This window comes from Lepidochelys kempii, chromosome 2, assembly GCF_965140285.1.
Source record: "Lepidochelys kempii isolate rLepKem1 chromosome 2, rLepKem1.hap1, whole genome shotgun sequence".
NCBI classification, from domain to species: domain Eukaryota; kingdom Metazoa; phylum Chordata; order Testudines; family Cheloniidae; genus Lepidochelys; species Lepidochelys kempii.
The window spans coordinates 201,474,145-201,497,050 of NC_136381.1; the positions used below are offsets into that span (position 1 = coordinate 201,474,145).

The 22,906-nt window shown below is 38.6% G+C and overlaps 1 protein-coding gene across 2 annotated transcripts in view; it reads left to right on the plus strand.

Annotated features, from left to right (window-relative positions):
* The window catches only part of ZNF385D (zinc finger protein 385D), a 616,194-nt gene that overhangs the window by 105,432 nt on the left and 487,856 nt on the right, over window positions 1-22,906 (plus strand). The window lies entirely within an intron of this gene.

A 22,906-nucleotide genomic window follows, 5' to 3' on the forward strand; every position in this document is an offset into this window, starting at 1 on the left:
TACCTCCCCCGTGGGGCTTCATTTCCCCCCCCCAATTTAGGTTTCAAACCATTTACCTTCAGATGATTTTAAGGACATTGGGGGTACTGCATTGGTGGAGGAGTTAGTTACTTTTTGAGTAAGATGCAACTATTGATCACATGTGTTCTTGAAAGATAATTGTGGGACGGTGGGGGTAAAAATAAACGGGGGGGGGAAGAGATTAGAGATTTTTTTGTAATTTTTCCCTTTATACAAATTTAAAAATTAAAGTAAACCAGCTCTAAAATGGGTCAGAAAATGGGGAAAGGGAAAGGAATTCACAAAAATGCAACATTTTTTCACCTTTTATTTTCAAACTTCAAAATTTCAAATTTTTGAAATTTGAAGTGTCAGCTAGCTTGTACAAATCAGTAGGGGTGTGTGTATGCGGGCGCGCATTCAGACTCTTGGCCTTCCTCTCACTATTTGAATGGAAGTGCAACATCTCAGTAAGATTCTGTCCAAGAACTTCAAACTGTGCATTGAGAAATAATTTCTATACAAATTGGAATAATGAAAAACAGGGTATTATGGAAAATTATAACCCTTTCACAATAAATAATGATGCAGAAAATAGTACCTTTTATGCACATGTTGGATGAACTGCCCCTTAGAGAGATGGGGCTGCTATTATACCCCCCCTTTTTTTTTTCCTGACAAAGTTATAGCCATAAAAAGGTTGACAGCCATAGAGGCTCAAAAGAGCTTTTGAATTACTGACAGGAAAAATGAAGAGAAATTACTGCTCTGCAGTGGAGTGGGCCATTAATTAAATGTGATATACAATGTGGTTATTCCCAGAAAGGGACAGAAGTTAACACACTTCAAAAGATATTGCACTATGTGCATTATGCTCTCTTTGTGGATCTGACCCATGACAGCATGGCTAATATGGTACTGTGCGATCACCACTCACACTTCAGAATGAGTGCAGGAGCACTCAGAAGAAGGAAGAGAAAGAAATGGTTTTCAGAGGCCTCTTAGGTATTGCAGTGTTCTCAGATGGAGAGCAAGAAAGAATCTGATAGAATGAAACAAACAACTCTAGGATACAAGTGAATTCTAGTTTAAATCTATAACTGTAAAGTTGTATCATATCTGGCTAACTTGACCACTTGTTTTATGATTTTATAGTTTCCTTTTGATTTAATATTACTTTCTCTGGATTTACAAATCAATGTTTCTTCTGAGATCCTGTTGGTTTGGGACTGTTTGGGAGATAATTCACTGTTATGCATTCTCAAGAACAAGGAAAAGGAACTTTTGTTCCTTGTTAAGAGATGCCTAACTTGCATTATTAGCTCTAAGACGTAAGGGAAAACACTACGTGTCCCCCAAGAGTTGCTGCTAGGATGCTCCTGTGGTCAGCAAGATGTACAGAGAAAGCCATGTGATCACTATGAGTGACAGGAATAAAGAAATGAAAATTATGGAGATATTTTGGACTCCTCTAAAATTCAATGTTGATTCTGTTTGTTTATACTTCCCCCTTCTTTGTGGGTCTCTTAAGTAGATTTAATTTATTTTTAAAAAAAAATCATACTCTTAGCTTTAGAACTAGATGAGTTAAAGCCTTTTATAATTTCACCTGAAACCAAGTGAGTTGAGTTTCTTTATCAAACAGAAACTTAGCCCAGGTTCACCAGGATTTTTTAATCTGAACTGATTTTCATACATGCCCCTTATAATTCCCATTTGTGCTGGGCAGGTTTTTATCATTTTAGCTATAAATGAGTCAAAACTTTTCACTTTTGTCAAAGTTTTGCCTCCCCCCCCCACTTCTCTTCTGATTTGTTCACATGTGAGCCTCAAAGCAAAGCTCAGGAGGGGGGAACCCACATAAATTAAAACCAAAGGTTTGCTGGAGCCCTGTGAACCAAAACTGCTGAGTTTCACATGGCTTCATTCAGTTCTTCAATAGATTGTTATAGTCAATTTATTTTTGTATTTTCAATTGACTTGGAGACTTTCACATCCACAGAATTTGAATGTTAAATTTAAGATGAAGAACGAAGGAGAATTGTTAAAGTCATCAGAAAAGTACTTCAACCATAAGTTCCATGGTGGAAACAGAGAGAAGAGTATGAGGCAAGGGGTAAATCTGTCAGACTTCATAGTAGTCTTCCTTCCGCCTGCATGGATGTACAAAAGTGTGTTTATCAGCAGTGATGAAACCACCCACAAAAGAGTTGGGTTGGAAGGTGGTGCTGGGAAATCAGCCTGTTTTGTTTTCTCTCAAACAAACATTGAGACATTTGGAGCAACCCCTCTAGAAGCAAACAGTGCTGTTTTTTCCTGCAGAAAGTCATGGTTATGACACTGGTGGTATTGATTATGCAGAATTCATACAATGTGTACTGGAAATACTGCACACTAGTACATTAAGATAAGCCTGATTATTTCTACTGTACCACAGAATATGAAACACAGATGACTAGTTTGAAACACTAATCTCCTTCCCTTTGGGTATTTAAAACCAGCTCCAGAGCATCAGTGCAAAAATATGGACAGTTATTCTGGGAATGCTCCTGCTCCCATTTTGTTCTTTTGACAGATGATATTGATGACATTGTAAACAGAGTTTAGTTTACAATGGAAATGACTGAGACTAGGTCAGAGAATGATTCATCGGTCACATACCCATCAGCTCTCAGTTGCCTGCCCTTAAGAAATTGTGGTGTATGGTGGGGAAAGGAAAGGATTGTGCACAGAGGATTGCTGATGTTTTTTGATGAGCTGGTCACCTACTTTGATTCAATGGCCATTTCACTTCCAGTTACTGGCAGGTGCCCGTTTGTTTTTCAATGTGATAGTTGTTGGGTTTTTTCCACCTCTTACTGGGGTTTACCCAGGAACTCCTAAGTTCTAATCTTGTCTTTGGCATTGACTTACTCTGTGACCTTGCAAAAGCCACTTAGCAGTTCTGCCTCAATATTTATACCTGTAGGAGAGGGATATTAATGTTTTCTCAGCTTCCTCACAGGGAAGTTGGAAGGATTCACATACTATCCTACAATGGAGTTGATTTGGAACTGCCCTTAAGGGAAGCTCAAAGAGGGAATTTACGATGTGTATGTAGGAATGGGAAAACTACCTTCACATACTGTTAATGTGGTATATCATTCTAATAACCATAACAGGAGGCTGAGGAGAATCATTCATAACAGAAGCTACAACATTCTAATACAGTGATATTCAGACAGACTCCGGAACTGAAAGTGGCTCTTTAATGTGTCTCCTGCAACACTTTGTAGCACATGATATTAAAACACTGTGATTTAATTATTAACCAATCTAAGTTATTAACCAGTAAGGATGCTTTTACTATGTTATTAACCAATTGTAGAATACTTGGTCAGTCATTTTGTTGTGAGAATATTATATATAAAATGAAACAATGAATTCACATTACTGTGGGTCTTTTGGGTAAAGCTGATGACTATTTTGGCTCCTGAACCACTGAGGTCTGAGTAACACTGTTCTAATAAATTAACCTCTTTAATCAGAAAAAAAAACAGAGATGAAAATGGTATTGAAGAGAAAATGTGAGACATATGAATAAATGAAGGAAAAATAATGTAAACATATAATTCTGCTCCCAAAAACAACTGGAAAAATATTCACATTAATATTTCACAGTAAAAATATTCACTGGTAAAAACTTCACATTTTCAAGGCACTGCACAAACATTAATTAATCAATTAACTTGAAGTAAATAAAGTATCTTTCCACTTTTGAAGCATAATGTGCTTAGCACACATTATGACAACAATAAATGGATTCTAAATCTGTTTCAGCAGATTCAGAAGATGCACTGTACTGTCGTGTCTGGTGAATACATTTGGAAGAGCATCTTAATCCAATATAATCAGACAATGGCCAAATGTAACTAACTAAGTAACAAACTGTTCATGTAAATAATTTGATGCATTTGCATGCCTCTCTTCTAACTGGCCTAGCAAAGTTTTATTTAAAAAATTATTTATTATCTGTAAACATATTTCTGTATTCTCAGGTAGAAAACAAGGGGAAACTCTGAAGTGAATCATAGAACTCAGACTCAACTTATTTTTACCTTCTAGACACCTTGACCTATGTTTTCAAAAGTGCAGGTGCTTAGACTTCAAAGTGTCTGCAGTTAGGCACACAAAATCACTAGTTAGTTTTGGAAAAATCTTGTCCCTTAAATGAAGACATTGCAGAGGTTGCACAAGGTCACCACTTGCCGGACTCAGAGTATTATCGTATTTTCCAGAAGTAACACTACTAATAAAAAAAATTCAGTACTGTTTGGATCCATCTCCCCTAGACCTTCTGACAATCCTAATACTTCACAATATTACAATACTAGATATTATTTTCCAGCATCTCAGGCTTATGGTTTAATAATGCATTTAAAGAGTTTCCTTCAACTCTATTTCTGAGTTCAGATTTTTTTCCCTCCCAGATTTCTTTGGAGAATCTCTCCATCAAGACTGTTTTCTTTCTAACCAAATGTACGTATGTCGCAATATTCTGTGAGTAAACCATACAATTTAAAACAACTGCAGGAAAAGGTCTCCAGTCTTCATGTCAAAGTAATTTTAGATTGAAAGGTCTTCCTATGTGTCTAGACAGAACCAAGAACTCTGTGAGCTGCTGCAAGATAAAGAAATAATGAAAGTAATAACATAATAGGTGTAGGTGTAAGCAAAGCAAATGCTTTCTTTTTCTGTTAAGACGGAAGCTCTCCTCCCCATGTACTCCACATAATGTTCACACGTAGGAACGGTCTTTGCTGCAGGGGTACGTTTATGTACATTTGTGTGGGTGCTAGATTGCTCTGGAGCTACTGTGTAAAAAAGGGTAGCAGTCAGAGGCAGTCTTTCACTAAAAGGATGGAAGAGTGAGGATGGAAGAATTTCTTATGACTGTGTTTTCTGATATTTCCTTGATCATCAAGAATGAAGATATTGCTACTGAAGCATTACATGAGTGACTGACTAGCCTGGTGCTTTGGAAGAACTTTTGAGTCAGGGCAAAGAAACAAAGTAGTTTAGCCAAAGTTAGTACACGAGTAGAGTTGTTAAAGCTGTCAAAGTGAATCTGAAAACAGACAGCAGGAAAACACCATGAGCTTTGCTGTATTTCTCAGACAAACAAGCTGTATTGCTTAACCAAACAATCTATATTCGTTAAACATTAGGAATTAACGTTTTGGGCAAGTATAATGTGAAAATCACTTATAAGAATGCAATCATGGAGCCAACACATGCCTCCTTGGGAGTGTGAAAATATTTGGGTTTCATCTTGAGGAGTTTCCTAAAAATTATCCACTCTGGAGCTGGGTTTTCCCTTAGTCACCTGCATAGTGAATAGCTTGCTTAAACCAGGGATGTCCTCAAATCCACAGAGATCCCATAGAGGCTGTGATACTAGGGCAGAAGTCCAGTGCCTCCACACTTCCTCGGCTACTGTCGCCCAGAGCGATATGGATCACTTGAATGGAGCTGTGCTGAGATTGGTTCCTTGCCTTTATCTCTGCAATTACCTTTGCCAGGTTTGATAGCAGAAAGTTGGAATCCATATAATAGAAGAATAAAGTCATCATTCTTATGCAGGGAAAGACCAGTGTGTTTGGAAATCGTTACCGCTGCAGGGTGGCTCTCTCCAGGATCCTCCACCTCTTACCATGCTCCCACAAAATGGTGGAGCCCCAAACAGAAGATGATCAGGCAGTGACTTCTGCAAAGCTGGGGTGGGTGGGCAGATAAGACGACGACGTTTTGGCACAACCTCCTTCCCATGGCCAAATACACAATATTTAATAATAATGTATTTAATCAGGGTCTCTGCTGTTTTCACCCACTTTGGGGGTGAGGTTTGTGGGAAGAGAGAAGAGGATCTGAGTCATAATTTAACATTGTTAATCCCCTTTTCTTTCTTGACCAAATGCTCTGATGTGTGAGACAGCATTCTATAATATAACAGATATGGCGTGATAAGTTATTGCTCCAGTACTCCAGCACACGCTTTTCCTCACAGGAGAGTGACTTCTGCCACTAAAACTGTGTGGTTTGTTTGCTTTTGACTCAGTTCGCATTCTGTTAAGGTCATGCTGTTGATGAGGGCTGTGTTCACAGTGGGGCAAATCCTTAAAATATCCTTTATAAAGATTATAAATGAGTGGAACAAGTCATTGTGTGAAAGACTGAAATTTAGAATGGAAGCTGCTGGTTTTCTCCAAACTTTGTAACTAAAACAAATAGCAATAGCACAACTGATTTTTTACACTGATCTGCAATTTTCTTCCAAGAAGGGAAAAAAGGGAAAAAAAAATACACTTTCAAACATTTCTACCTATAAAGTAAACCGTGGAAGAAAACGGACCCAAAATATCTTACCTCATCCACCCCAACACTGTAGATTGATCTATATTACACACTTTTAAATATACAAAAAAATATTTAAATAAATGAAATTTAAATTTATTTATTTATGACTGTTCTTACATGTGTAACTTAAACAGCTAGAAAGCTCTTGTGCCTTTGCTAATTATGTGCTCACTATCCTAACAAAACCAATGAGCTGTAATACAAATCAACTGTTCAATGTACAGCGAATGGTAATGGGACATGAAAATGTTCACTTCTCCGTGGCCAATGCAAACTCAGCCCAGGTTGAGCTATGTGAAAAAAGTTGATCCTTTCTATCTAGTTTTTACTGGGCAACTACTCCCTGTCTTCATACAAAACTATCACTACTTTTGTCACAAATTGACACCATTACTGGGAGTCACAGCAGAAAGGCCAAGGACTGAATGATGTAGAAAATGGAGTTACTCCTATCATCTCTAAAGGTATTTGCTCCAGATCAGGGTACTACAAGCATACTGATGGGACAAAGTGGAGGAGTTTTCACTGCAGCCCCTGTCCTGATAGAGGCCTACCTGGAGGATGATTTGGGTTTTAAAAAGTTATCTAGATATGCATTTATAAATGTTAGACTTTTTATTCTTTTGCATCTAGGAATAAATTTAAATTTCATTTATTTAAATAATTTTTTGTATATTTAAAAATGTGTGTAATATTAATCGATCTACACTGTTGGGGTGGATGAGGTAAGATATTTTGGGTCCGTTTTCTTCCACGGTTTACTTTATAGGTAGAAATGTTTGAAAGTGTAATTTTTTTTTTTCCTTTTTTCCCTTCTTGGAAGAAAATTGCAGATCAGTGTAAAAAATCTTGAAACGGTAAAAGGGATCACTGCCCTAGCCTGTTTGTGAAATCTTACTGCAGGAGAAATACCAGAAACTTGCTGAAGCAGCAGGAGAGCAGTAATGTGAAATGAGATTCGGTCAATGAAGACCGATAAGTGTAGTGATCAATAATCAAGTGATTTGTGAAAAGCGGTTGATGACAGTGAGTCTATGTTGGTTCCAGATATGTACTGTAGGGGCAGGACTCATAGTTGATAGCATTGCTATGTTGCAAAGCAAGTCATTCAAGTTGCCTTCCTGAGTGAGTGTCAATTGCAAATTCCATTATTAGGACTGTTTTCAGTCATTTTAAGTATCTAAATCAGGAAGTGGCAGCCAGTGACGGAACAATCTCGCATCGGTAAAGGCTTGGGGGAAGGTCAGTTGTTCAATTGTTTACTTTTAGGCTGAATGTGTTTTTGATGGCTTTGCCTGCCTGCAGTGTTTATTCTTTGTATGCCTCTGTAATAAACACACAGGGAAAGTGTGACAGAGATATTAAAAAAAAAAACACCGCTGCCATTAAAATAAGACAAACATGTATGTAGTTGTCTGGAATTTAATATGGGGTTTCGGGGGGGGGGGGGGTTTGGTTGTTTTTTTTTTTTTGGTGCCTGCACTTTATTCTAACACATTTCTTATATTAGAACATAGTGTTTCTTTAAAAAGAAACAAACCCACTGATAATGTAAATGTGGAGCATGAAAACATTAAATTCAACATCATTTATAAATCTTCCCAGAGAACTAAAAATAGCTAATTTGCTCAGGATTGATTAAGTTAATGGCAAACCGTTACTGGCTTGTACTGCAGATAATTAGCTCTTATTACTCAGCTATTGGAACATTTGTAGAATTTTATCATTTATTGTTTTATCAATTCTATTTAAAATGCAATTCTGCAAACATTTTCACTTGAGAAGTCCTTACTAAGAAAGCAATCCCACTAAGTCAATGGAATTCTAAAGTAGAGGTATTTCAAACATGGTAAGTGAAATAAGTTCTCTTTAAGCCAAGCAATAGGAGACAAAACAGATTTAAAAAGTGACAGTTTTCATAAGCCATAGCAAAGAACTAAAGAAAGTCTGGTGACTATTTAGGTGTAGAACTACTGTAGAGATTTTTAGATTTAACTTGAAAATGCAAGGCCTGATTTTGCTCTCATTTATATCATTTTTATGCCAATGAAACTCTATTGACTTCAGCAGACATACTCCTGTTTCCTCGTTTGAGTAAATGACAATAGAAACTGGTTTGCAATCTTAAGGGATAAGGTGTGTTTAGACATCTATTATGTGGTGTGATATTTTCCCCATTGTGGAGTTACAACAGTAAGTTAGTATTTAAGGTTGTTAACCTTTTTTTGTTATAAATCCAATTTTTATACCTATCTTCTTCCAAAAAAACTTCTTTCAGTTTGAAGTTTTGTACTGTCGTACTTTCTAGCTAAAGCCCTTTTTTTATGATTAGTTTAATCAGACAAGGTATTTCTGAGGTATGGGGCTTTAAAAAGATGAGATGGATTACATTTTCTGAAAAGTCTTCTAACCTTTATTTATATAACCATGTCTCAAAACCTGCTTGTTCTAGAAATTTCAGTTTCATTTTATTCAATAGTCTTAAATACCCTTCACTGCAGAGGAATATTTTTAATGCTAAGTTTAGGGGGCAATTTGCTATGGATTTGGAACAATCAAATCCTCTGACAAGTCTCAGGGGATCTTATAAACTTCTTCTAATGTCTAACAGAGTTTATAAGCTTGTCCATCTGAATCAGCTTTGATGAAGGAATTTAGAAACTTCTCCATAGGTCTCTGCCATGCATCAGTTCTTCTCAGCGGTTTTCAACAGAGTGCCAGCCTAGCTAGGGGTTGGAGTTTGCAGTCTGCCAGCTGAGCCAGAGGAACTTGAAGTAGTTTGCAGATTCAGTAGCTGTAGCAGAGCTGCTCCAGAGGACGACCATTATGCACATACTTCATTATAGCAGTAGCTTCATGGATCTAGTCTGAACAACCACAACAAACAGCAAGTGGGTTTGAAACCATAAGTCTGCTGCTGCTGGGGTCTCCCAGAGAGTGGAGGAAAACATAACATCTGCTTCAATGTGTACAGAAAAGTAATATTCTTTCCTGTGATTTGTATAAAATTCCTTTCAGAATAAAAAATATTTTAAAACTAGTGTTAGGATAAATTAGGAATAATACTTTTAATTTTCTTTGTAAAAGACAGTGGGGTTTGTGGACTGGAAAGACAGATGGGAAGGAAGATGGGTAATGTGTTCCACATGGCTTTATCATATAAATAAATGGAGAATTTATCAATTTGAAGATGGCAACCATGACAGAGAAGGAATTTTAAGGAGAAAAAGGGAGTAACAACAGGTAGGAATCATGAGGACAATATATGGACTATGATAGCGCCACATGGATAGAAAATGGAACAAAGGGTTTTTTTTTAAATCTTGAATAAAACCCCAAATTTTCCCCCCTCCCCTATTTCTAAAACTTTTATTTTCTCTTTTCTAGCAACAATATCGCAGTATTTTTGAGCATGAAGTTAAGCAGACTCTCAGCAAGCTCCATTAGCTTCCCAGATGTGGGCAGACATTGCTGAATAGCTTGTAAAATCATTTACTGTACTTGGAGTTTTATACGGTGACTGATTTTAACAAAGTAAACAGAAATGCAAACCCATGTATTAGAGGGCAGTATTGCCTCGAGGTCTGTAATGTGTACCAATGCATTTTCTTTTTTTTTTTTTGTTATTGATTTTTATACATTCAAACCAACATGTGTTCAGTTTCTGAGTGAACACAAAGGCCCAATCCTGTTGCCTCTAAGAGGGTAAAGATTGTAGATTGATAAAGTATTGTTTCCTAAGGTCAGCCAGATTTGACCTGATAATTTTTCCATAAAGTTTTGGTGGACCTAGAGCTCAGCTACACTGGAGTTAGTGAGAGAATCCTAACCAAACTAGGCTTCCTATCATGTTATGTTAGACAACACTAGTAGGGACTGTAAAAGCAGTAGAGTGTCCTGTGGCACCTTATAGACTAACAGATGTATTGGAGCATAAGCTTTCGTGGGGGACATATGCATCTGAAGAAGTGGGTGCCAGTAGGGACTAGATCTTATTGCAATAGAACTCAGCAAGTATCAATTTAAACTTCCTCTTGTGGAAACACTGATATGGCCTGGTCTCTGCAAACTTATTCTGATGCATTACTAGTGTTTAGCTATGATCAAAACCTGTAGAAAATTAATGCATTAGGCTCTTCAGAGAGCCATATTAGAATATGACATGCTAGCACACAAATTCAAAAGTGCTCTGTCAAATCAAAGTATAAATCTTTGGGGAAATGCATTGGAACTAATAGAGAAATATTAAGGACTCCAGGTTTCATACACAGTGTTGTCAGATGTTTGGCTGTGTGTGTTCCTTCTTTATGCCATTCCAGCTCTGCACAAGTAACTGGCACAGCAGACCTCAAGCGAATCGCCCAATGACCACAAGATCCATTAAGGTATGAAGGCACCCAGCCAGGTTTATTGTTGATGAAGCACAGTCCTAGTTCCCTGGATCAATGTCTACAGTTACACTAGCACATGTATGCCCGTGACAATAGATGCAGCTCATTGAAGGGTGGGACTTTCCATTCCCCCCTCTGCTGGCCAAAGACACTTCCTCTGAGACTCCATTTTATATACCAATACAAACAAGTTACGTATGCCCCTCAGACATAGTTAGTTACTGCCCACTGATGTGGGTTGTTACCACCCATTATCTTGTACATGTTGGTTCAATCAAAACATCTGTATCCATTATACTTTCATCCTGACTATTTTTAAGAGAAGTATTTCCTGTTATATTGGTGTGGGGGGAGGGGTGTGTTTGAACCATACTTGGTATCGGGGGGGTTTTGGTACCATCCTTCTGGAATGTGTTTGCATGAGCGTCCTGTGCCTAGCCTTTCTTAGGAATGTGTATGCTTTTGCAATACCAGCCCTATTCTTGCCAGGCTTTGAGTGTGTGCGCACAGGCAGAGCCTGACTCCTGCTTACAGCCTGTCTCTTGCAGACTTTGCTTTATATTAGCAAAGATTTGACCACTACTTTAGCCCAGGCCTCTAATACAAGGGCTTATGTCTCAGGCTGTCTTGCTACTACACACAGTTTTATTGGATTCACTTCTTATTATAGGTATATAAAGGTGAGTTTTCAGGGTCTGATTCAAATGTATGTAACTGTGGAATCTGTTCTGCAACTATATTGGTAAACTCAGGTTTGCCTATAGAATTATATTAAACTATGCCTATTAATCTATGTTCCATAGGATGCACTATAATTTCTCAGTAGTTAGATTTCTGTCTGATGTATATTTCTGTTGGATATGATTTCTAGAAACACGTGACATCTAACTGTGGTGATATGCATATTAGAAATGTCATACTAAAAGAAAAGTATTTTGTCAAATTCCTCCCTCTGTTATACATGTGTAACCCTATTGATTTCATGGCCCACTGTGATTGCAGTAAAATACATGAGGCTGCCCCTGTAGTGAACTCTGCCTAGGTCAGCATGGATTAAGGATTAAAACTAGGAGGACCATGAAGAGGACTATGGCCCAAAATTTGTTGTTGGGCTCTTTCCTGACTGTTGTCAAGAATTGACCTGTTTATGCCATACATTCCTAATATTGCTGGAAAGATAGGGGCAAATGATTAATATAAATACAGTAGCTGACATCAAGAATAGATCTATTGTATCAGCCAGGAAACTCGTGAAAAGGAGACATGAATTTTCAAGATGCATAAGGAAGAATATATAACTTCTAAAAATATGCATTGTGTAATAGATGCCAAATAACTCCTAGTGTGTTACCAAACAGGAGTTATGTACCAATTTCCACTGGCACTGTGGTAAAAATGTACCCTGTGCTGAATTTCTCCAAAGTCACTGTAGTAACTTTGGAGCCCCAGGTTTTATTTTCTGCAGTATGGCTGAAAATGTACCAGCCAACAGTGAATCTATCCCAGCTTTTGGGTTTAGTAGAAATCTATTTTTCTAGGAATTAGTTTACAGAGAGGCCACTCTGGGGTGAATTCTCAAGATGTGGACTTTAAAATGAAGGAAAAAACTAAAATAAAACTTTCACGAAACCTGCACCTTTGCTACTAGTAATTGATAAAGTTTTTGCCCAAGAGATTCTTCTTCTCTTAAAAATAGCAAACATCTGAATTCCTTACTATACTTTGATTATTCACATGGATGGTTTCAACATTGACTAATAATTAACAAGGTCAACTTTTGGGAATATGACCTGAAGAGCCTGCTAACATTGTCCAGTTATGTAAAGTGTTTGTTTATTTCAGTTTCTCACGTTGCATACCATATACTAGTTGTACTGACATCAATTTAAAAGACAGCCGTTAACCAACACAACAAAACAGATCTAAAAAAAAAAAAAAAAAAAGAGAGACAACCTTAAAACAAATCTTTCTGAGCTCATAAAGAGTCCTACGACTTACCACTCCCTCCAATAAATCCACACTCATCCACTTGGGGAAAATAAGTGAGTCTTGCAGCATTTCCTAAAGCTTCCGCAGATCATCTGGGAGGGAAGTTTCTTCCAGACCCAAGGGCCTCTCAATCAGAAGGTCCTACCACTAACTCTCAATTGTTTAGTCCGCACAGTAGATGTGTGACACTGCCACAGTATTGCATAGGATAGAGTAGCCAGGGCACAAATCACCCAGGGCTTAAAGCGGTTGTCTCAATATTTCACTTTCAATCATCAAGAGCTGGTTGGGAATTTTCTGCCAGAATGACTTTTCAGCTGGAATATTTCATTTTGTGTTGAATCAAGCTGAATCAAAACATTTTAGTTTCTGGAACTTCCATAAAACATTTTATTCTGCATTTCCCCATCGTGCCTCAATGCCTCATTGAGCTGTAGTTCAGGCATCTCATGCTCCCATTCTCTCTTATGGGCTCAACTCCCTGATTGGACTGTGTCTCTCACGACGCAACATGGTGTCACCTCTGACTGAACAACATGGTGCATCATGGGAGTCATGTCACCACAGGAGATATAATCAAGTCAGGGTGGCCTGAGTTGCCTGAACTGCAACTCATATGAGGCAATGCAGCACTGTAGAGAAATGCAGTTTAATGTTGAATTGACTCATACTCAGAATGAAACATTTTGCCATTTCTGAATCACAAGTTTTCAGAACTTCTCATCATGTGGAAAACTTTGGTATTTCAACTTTTTGTCCTGAATCTGCACAAAACCAAGCTGGAATATTAGACTTTCCAGTGGGACAGAAATTTAAGTTTTCACTCTGCTGTAACCTGGAGCCAGTGCATATTGGAAAGCACAGGTGTAATGTCCTCTCTGCCTGGAACACTGCCTTGCAAATGGGCACCTCTTCTTTGTGCTCACTGCAATGGCTGCATAGTTTGAATGTATAGCCCTATGTATAGCCCTAGAGGTGACCAAGGCATGGATAACTGTTGTACCTTGGTATCCAGACATATCTGGGGATCCAATAAGATACCCAAGTTGTGAACTTTAGAAACAAACAGGGGGCAAACCATATTAATCAGGTTTGCCAATATAATTGCTATTGCTGCCTGGAACATGAGCATCATCTCAGTCTTGTCTGCATTGAGTCTCTTCTATGCTCAGTCCCTGTAGACACTAGACAAATTTTCACTATATTAGCATAGTCTGAAGATATGGAAATATAGAGATGGGTGACATGAGTATAATAAATACACTATCATGAACCCACCCAAATATACTCACTATGTGATGAATGAGTGAGACAGAACAAACTCTGTAATAGCCTCCATGTCTGTAGGATAGATGAAAAATTGACCAACACTAACCTCTGCGACCTCTCAGAAAGAACAAAACAGAACCGCTCATGCTACTCCAGCTACCCTGTAGGGTCAATAACTGGGTCAGCCACAATCTAAAAAAATCAATACAGGCACGTGGAGAATGAAGCAGCTATGTGTATTATTTTTTTATAAATATCATATGAACTTCAGTGTACTTGTTTGATATTATCCTACCCAATTGTGTAGAATTAAATGAAAGGAGGCTGGTAGGGGGAAGCAAACAGCAAATGAAACAATATCAGAGATAAGGCCCTTTAAGGGAACAATATGGGGAGCTGTTCAATTGGGAATGCCCCTGCCTGGCTCCATCCAGTCTAGCATGGTTTACCCATCACAGACCTGAGCCTAGGATCAAAGAGGATAATAAAATCTTAAAAGTCTTGCCCTAAGGTCCTAGGGCACAAGGGGGATTGAGAGAGCTATCAGCAGTTGCCTGTGGGGAGATGCTGATGCTAACGCTAACAGAGACACACACAGAAAGAGGGGTATCTGTTTCTCCCAGCCCAGAGATAGAAGTAATTGGGTTGAATAGAATTTACCAAAGTTTACAAGTTTAAAGATTAAAGATAAGATAAGGAGAAATATGCATATAGGTCTTTATTGTTATAACGTATCATTGATTGCTATGTACCTTTGGGTGAACAAATAAATAATGTTTTGTATTGAATCTGTTTTTGTGTCACTTTAATCAACCACTGTCAAAGGTCCCCAGAATAAAAGGGTTTACAGTTAAGAACATAAGAATGGCCATACTGGGTCAGACCAAAGGTCCATCCAGCCCAGTATCCTGTCTACTGACAGTGGCCAATGCCAGGTGCCCCAGAGGGAGTGAACCTAACAGGTACTGATTTAGTGATCTCTCTCCTGCCATCCATCTCCACCCTCTGACAAACAGAGGCTAGGAACACCATTCCTTACCCAGCCTGGCTAATAGTCCTTAATGGACTTAACCTCCATGAATTTATCCAGTTCTCTTTTAAACCCTGTTAGAGTCCTAGCCTTCACAACTTCCTCAGGCAAGGAGTACCACTGGTTGACTATGCGCTGAGTGAAGAAAAACTTCCTTTTAATCTCCTCTTTTCCAAGATGAAAAGTCCTAGCCTCTTTAATCTCTCCTCCTATGGGACCCGTTCCAAACCCCTAATCATTTTAGTTGCCCTTTTCTGAACCTTTTCTAATGCCAGTATATCTTTTTTGAGATGAGGGGACCACATCTGTATGCAGTATTCAAGATGTGGGCGTACCATGGATTTATATAAGGGCAATAAGATATTCTCCGTCTTATTCTCTATCCCCTTTTTTTAAATGATTCCTAACATCCCCTTTGCTTTTTTGACTGCCACTGCACACTGCATGGACATCTTCAGAGAACTATCCACAATGACCCCAAGATCTTTCTCCTGATTAGTTGTGGCTAAATTAGCCCCCATCATATTGTATGTATAGTTGGGGTTATTTTTTCCAATGTGCATTACTTTACATTTCTCCACATTAAATTTCATTTGCCATTTTGTTGCCCAATCACTTAATTTTGTGAGATCTTTTTGAAGTTCTTCACAGTCTGCTTTGGTCTTAACTATCTTGAGCAGTTTAGTATCATCTGCAAACTTTGCCACCTCGCTGTTTACCCCTTTCTCCAGATCATTTATGAATGGGTTGAATAGGATTGGTCCTAGAATTGACTCTTGGGGAACACCACTAGTTACCCCTCTCCATTCTGAAAATTTACCATTTATTCCTATCCTTTGTTCCCTGTCTTTTAACCAGTTCTCAATCCATGAAAGGATCTTCCCTCTTATCCATTGCCAGCACGGTTGCGCTCGTCAGGTTAACACAGTTGGTAAATGGGGCTGCAGGAGAGATCGAGTCTGGGAATAGTAGGTGGTTCCAGCTATGGTAGGTGGTAAAGGTAGAGACTGAAGGGGTGGACTCAAGAGGGACTAAAGGGGTCTAAAGCACAGGTTTCCCTGTAACCATGACAACATATTCATTAGTTGTAAAAGGGAGATCAATCAATCAATGCCACCAATGCAACTGCCAAGCCTAAAATCATATTGACTGAGTTTGAAGAGACTTGAAGAGTCCAGCTATTACTGGGGGAGTTTTGCTACAAATTTCTTGATAACCTTCCCCCAACATAGGTAACTAGAGACAGGGTGATAATTGGATAGATAGTCTATGTCAAGAGATGGGTTTTGCAGTAAGGTTCTAACAACTGCTTATTTGAAAGAAGCTGACTCCTTTTGCTCCCTTTTGACATTCCTCGCCAACAAAGATCCCAATATCTCTCAAAAGGCTCTCACCAGCCAGGAGGACACAGGATTAATTCACAGGTCATGACTTAGGCAAACTCCAGTGCCTACAGAATTTCAACAAGTGTCACTAACCGAAACTCAAGCAGAGGCAGTTTGGTGGGCTAGGCTATGCTAGTAAGAACTCATGCTGTAACTGCAGAGGCAGACAGCTTACGTCCGATCCAAACAATCTTATCTGCATGCTAGTTTGAAAACTGTTTTGCAATGAGAAACACTGGACTCTGTCACCAGATGTAAACTAGCTGGATTAACAAGAGTATTCACTGCCCAGAGCCGTTCTGCCACTCTGAGTTTCAAGGATGCTATGGTGGAAGTGAATAATTTTTTCTTTGCCTCCTCTACATAGGGTTACCAGATAACAATTGTGAAAAAACAGGACCAGGGGGACAGGGGAGTGGTAATAGGTGCCTATATGAGGAAAAAGTCCCCCAAAATGGGACTGTCCCTTTAAAAACGGGACAGCTGGTCGTCCTACCTCTACAGCCATTGCTAAGACCCTCAAATCTCTTTATGCTGAAATTAGTGGACTTTGCCACTGGATTATCTAGCTTTATTTTCTGTTTCATCTACTGCAGGATATTTGTTTGTCATGGTAACTGGAGAGGACAAAGCCAAGGAAAAGAGGCTTTAAGAGACACTGGTATTTGGTTGTCTGGTTGTCGAGTATCACCAACCCAGCAGTACAGTGGTGGATTGGCAACACTTGATTCTTCCTGTGAAGCCTGTTGCGTTCCAGTAGCCTCTTTAATGGACTTAATGCGCGTGGCTTTGCAAAATAGAATAATACAGAGTAGTACTGACTTTGATAATTTTATACTCGGAAGACACGCAGCTAACAACATAATTAGCTGCACTTTAAGAGAAAAAAGTTGTCTGTCCTTTTCTCTGTATGGAAAGTGCACTTTTGTCTCAAATAGGGGAGGTAATTGTTGGTTCATGACAGATATAATTTCTACCCCCTCACTTCCAATCCCATCTCAAAATCCCCAGAGTATAGTTGAGCCAGCAAACACCACAAATTGTAGCTCTGTTGGTTTTCCATGTGGGATAGTTTTCTACTTTGCTCAAAGCTATCCCTTCATGCAAAGTTCATTTTACTGTAAGCATCATTGAACCAGAACTGAGTTCAGAGCTCCAGGGAAAATAGGCCTGAGCATTTATCCACAATGCCATTTAAGATGGCTGAAATCTTTTAATTCTAAGTTTGCTAATTCAATTGTAGTGCACTACTGCGCTTCTGAACATCTGAGAACTTAGCTTGTGCCTCATAGTCACTGATCCAAAACAAACCTGTTCACACAGGTAATAACGATCCACATATGTCAATTAATCTAATACAGTGAAGATAGTTCTATGCTACAATGGAAAGGAAACAACTTTCATTTAATAATACTTTGTAGGATAGATAACATAAGTTAGTTAAGTAATTCATATCAATTGAAAGTGTAACTTTTAAAAAGGGGACTGTGTGTTGCTTTTAAACGTTTTGAACAGGATTATCAATTAGTATTAATGAGACATGTTTCCTGCAGCCACAAACTGAACTTGCTTGTGCAAACAATCAGAATTGCACTTGAATATCAATTTGTACGTCACCGAAAAATAGAAGTGTGTAACTGTGGGTATACACTTTTAGAGGCCACTTTTGAAGTGTGGCCTTCTGAGACTTCCTGGCTCGTTATTTTCCCCCTCTATACTATATAGTGTGCATCAGAATGCTAGCGCACCTGCAGTCCTCATGAGTCAACCTACTACAGTTGTACTGCTGGAGGCTTGACTTAATGGGTTTTTGTTTACATTCCTCTAAAATATTGGATTGACTAGTAAACCTAATTTTTTAAAATATCAACAAATAATGTACAAGAAATTATCTCCTTCATCCCCTAGCCTGTTTCCCCCCCCCCCACACACACATCCCAACTTCAAATATAATAGAGAATGGTCTGGAACCATAAAGTTTGGATCCAGAACAGTATCTGAACTTCTCAAAAAATTGTCAGTTTTCACATTTGGGTTTTTGTTCATAACTGCATACAAAATAAAATCCCCAAACACTCCCATGGAGGTGCATGGGAGTGTTCCTAGTGCAAGAAGAGAAGTGGCTTGTACATCCTGAGGCTCATAGTATGTTAGCCAATACCCCCAGTAGTGCTGTTCATACTCTGAATTCATGGTCCATGTGTGAAGACTGTGTCAGTATGGCATGACATATTTCCTGTGCCTAACTCTGTCATCCTGCTCTGCTGCTGCAAATGCTACCCTTGTTGTGCCAGATTTCAGAAAGAGATGGCAATAGTCAGTTTTTTATGACTGTAATGCCATCACAGGTGTCTAATGCAAGCACTAATCAAATGATTGGAGCTTGAGTTATTTATTTCAAACATGGCATTTTGTTGCATTACATTCGTGTGCATTTTATCTTTTTCTAGACTATTTTGATTGTTGTCTTACTCTCCATACTCCAGAATAAATCATATAAAGTTGTCATATTTATCCTAATATTAGTGATGTCCTATTACGCTGTTATGACTTATGTTGTCTGCTTATTTCTGTGAAAGTTAAGAAAAAGTATTATGCATGTATGAGTACACACACTGAAGTAGGTATGTGTAATGGACTATATAATATTTACTTATAAAGCTGAATATATTGGCCAGAAGACATGCACATTACAGTAACTCCATGCCCATAACATTATAAGCTTAGAGAGATACAGTACTATGTTTGTAATCTTAAAATCATACTGCACTCTAGTGGGGAATGCTTTCAATGCAAAAGATGTTAGGTATTGTACAACATATACCAACTGGAGTTTCTGACTAGTTACCTAATTAACTTCTAATAATAGGAAATTAATAGTATGTTAATATTTAGTTCTTCTGTTTGACATTTGGTTAAACGCTGGATTTCTTCATTTAAAATTGTGTTAGATACATAAAATATAACTCTCTGATGATGGATTGGTACCTCCAGCAGATTCCAGAGGAGTTAGACTTCGGGGGATCCCTTTTTCTTCCCGAGGAGAAATTCTTACTTCCACAAAGAAGTATTTGGAGGAAACTCCACAAGAAGAATCTGAGTTTTCTCACTACCTCTCATAGGTTTTCCTATAAGGGAATGTAATCTGGCCCATAAAAGACACCCCATTATCACTTTTGGTGTAATACATTTATTTAATGATAATTATTCACTTCAATGTTGCGTTTTTTTTTTTATTTGGTGTTTGTCCTGGATCCAATGGTTTAATCTTCTTTTAGATTTCTGAAATACTATACCATATAGAGAGTTAACTGTATTTGTAAGCAGAAAATAAGCCAATAAAACTGACTCAGCTGATCCTGAGAGATGCTGACTTTACTGAAAGTAGCAAATGCTGAGCCGCCTCAGGTTTGGGTGCTTGTTCTTTGCATAAATTGTAGCAAACTGTTTTGAGTAAATAGTCTTCCATTTACATAAATGAACCCAATATTAATTGGAGATGAAGCAAATCTGGAAACTCAGATTGAAACTCTCAAATTTCAGGACTGGAATGTTCATCTCTCAATTTGCCCCTTACGCTTGTTTACAATTCAGTGAATACTTTCTGGTTCTGATATAGCCAAAGCCTTGAGATCAGTGGTGGGCAAACTGTGCCCCGCAGGCCACACGTGGCCCATAAGGGTAATCCACTGGCGGACCACCAGACCGTTTGTTTACATTTGCACAGCTGCCTGCAGCTCCAAGTGGATTACCCTGACGGGCCATGTGGCCCTCTGGCTGCAGGTTGCCCACCACTGCTTGAGATGGTAGTTGAGCACGTGAAAGGTCTCCCATTTGGGTAGAACAGCTTTCAGTATTTTGGTGTAGTCTGGTGTTTCTCAAATGTATTTGATCGTGCTCCCACTTCTTTGTGTCTGTACTACTTTAAGTGCTGTCTCCCCCTCCCATTACTCAAGTATATATACCAATAAAAATATGCAACTCTCACTAAATATGAGGTATTGATTCAAACACAGTCTGCAATCCATTGTAATAAGAGCAAAAGCAAAACTGAGATTGTGGTCGATGCTTACAATTAAATGTGCACACCGGGTTAATGTACAGATGGCAATGACTTCGTATACTACTATGCAAGCTTAAAAGAAATCTGTCAAAATGCACAGCGCCATCTGAGGATCTGATATGTCTGGAGGAATCAGCTTTGCTAGTTATTCATTGCTGTGGGTAAAATGTGAGCAGTAATTCCCCCCCCCCCCATTTGATTGTAGTCAAATTAAAATCTGAAGCCTAGTCTTGATTTACTTTTGGACTCAGACTGTGGCATAAACCTAGTCTGGATCTGAAAAGAAAGATGGCCTTTGCTAACCCTCATGTACAGAAGCAGCGGTCTTTCACTTTCCTCAGTATGACTGACTTGAGTGTATTATGGAGGCATTAAAAGGGGCACCATATTTGGAAAAACTGAATGCAACTTCACTTAAAGCATGAAGTGCCTTGATTAAGTCTACAAGTATCCACTAAGTTTGCAGAACTGGTATTTTTCCTAATAAACTCTCACTGGGTACTGCATTCATATACCATATTCCTTCAATAATGAATTAATCTTGGTGTGTGTGCATGGAGCATGACTCATACATTTGTCTGATTTATCTGACTCCTGCCCACCCAATTTTAGCTGCTTTAATTTTAAAAGTTCATATTTGCATTTATTTCACTTTAGCTTCCAGGAGGCAGATTTTCCTTTCCCTTCTTCTCCGCTGAGTTCACAGGAATTACTTTTGATTTACCCTGATGTGAGAGGAGAATTGGGATTTATAGATAAACCTTACCTTAAATTATGGTTGACTAAATAAGAGACTAAAATAAGAGACCGGTAATGCTTGTTTGTTGTTTCTCTTTAGAGTATTTTGGAGCAGAAAAGGGGGAAAATGGGCAGAATCTAAACAAAAACAGAATCATCTTTGATATTTTACTCTTGGTTTTATGATTAATTTAGATTTTGACTTGAAAGCAGTCCAGACAAGTGCAGAGAGAGAGTGTAGGAGTTGTACAATAATTAAAGTGATCAATACAAGAGTGATCTGTCTGCAACTTGCAGGGTCAGGATTTTTTATGCTTCTGGTATCTTCAGCATACTGAATCACAAAGATTGGAAATAAGCTTCAGCTTTCCCATGGGTTTTGATGGAAATCTTTCAACAGGGCCTCCAGGGTGTGCCTTACAGCTCTGCCACCGATAAAGCAACTTATTGCGTGTCCCCTGTAGCCAGACACAAAATTTGTATAAATACTGGAATATAGCTATATGTTGTTCTCCAAACAGAGCTTAACACTGGCCTATTTATAGTACTAAGTGATATGTAAAACTGATAACATGTTACTTACTTACAGTTTTCTTTATGATTATGTTCCAAGGGGGTTCAGCCATCTGATTTGCTCTTGGGGCCCTTAAAAGTACACTTACCCTTTAAGAACTTTCTTCCTTAGCTTTTCCATTAGCTCCCACTATTCTCAAATGTGGTATTCTACCCAGGAATGTGTATTTCACCCAGGTCCTTTGTAGCAGGACCCTGGGGATCTCTAGCTTGTGGAGACTAGGAGACTGGAATCCTGCTTAGACTGGCAAAGTTCCCCCAATCCTCACGGAATTTCAAGTTCTGCTCTTTGGGCAGCTTTTTGCCAGTTTGCTGCTCATACAGGATTGTCCTCATCCTCTCTGACAACCACCCTGATCTGCCTGGGCTGAAGTTTGTTATCCCAACTATTACTGGTCAACCAATTAGCCACATCTAAGGAGGTAGCAACTCTGTCCCTTAACTCCTTCATGGCTGGGGCAAAGTGGGGTTATACATTCCATCTCATATGTAAATGTATTTCTGTTATAGTAAATAATTGTGCTTTCTCAGGGAAGGTTACTGTTTGGCTGCTGTAGATCTCATCCAGTGCTTGCTAAGGAAGAGGTTAACTTCCCTTCTGGCAAGAAGAAGGAATATAATCACCTGTCCTTAATATGGAATCCTGGACCAGCTGTGCAGAATTGAGTCCTCATAGCACACTAAGAGGGAAGTGAGTTGGTAGGTGGGGATCTAATCTAGTAGTCCTCCATTTTGCACTGGAGGAAACTGAGGTATAAAAAGAGGAAGTACTGTTACTTGCCGAAAACACAGTGAGTTAATAACAGAGCTGGGAACAGAACAAAGGTTTTCTGGTTTCTAGTGCTGTGACCTTAACCATTAGAGTAATGTTTCTTTCACATAATGGTTCATTCTGCCCTTTTTGTGCAGCTAATGAACAAATACAGCAAAATAACAGGAAAGTCAGAATAGAATTTAATTAGAGAAGGATTTTGCAGGAACAGTTTAACTCCAGGGACAGACTTACAGGTCCTGTTAAAATGTGTAAATACTTGCATTCGCTTAACTCTGGGGTTTAACAAAGACTCACTAA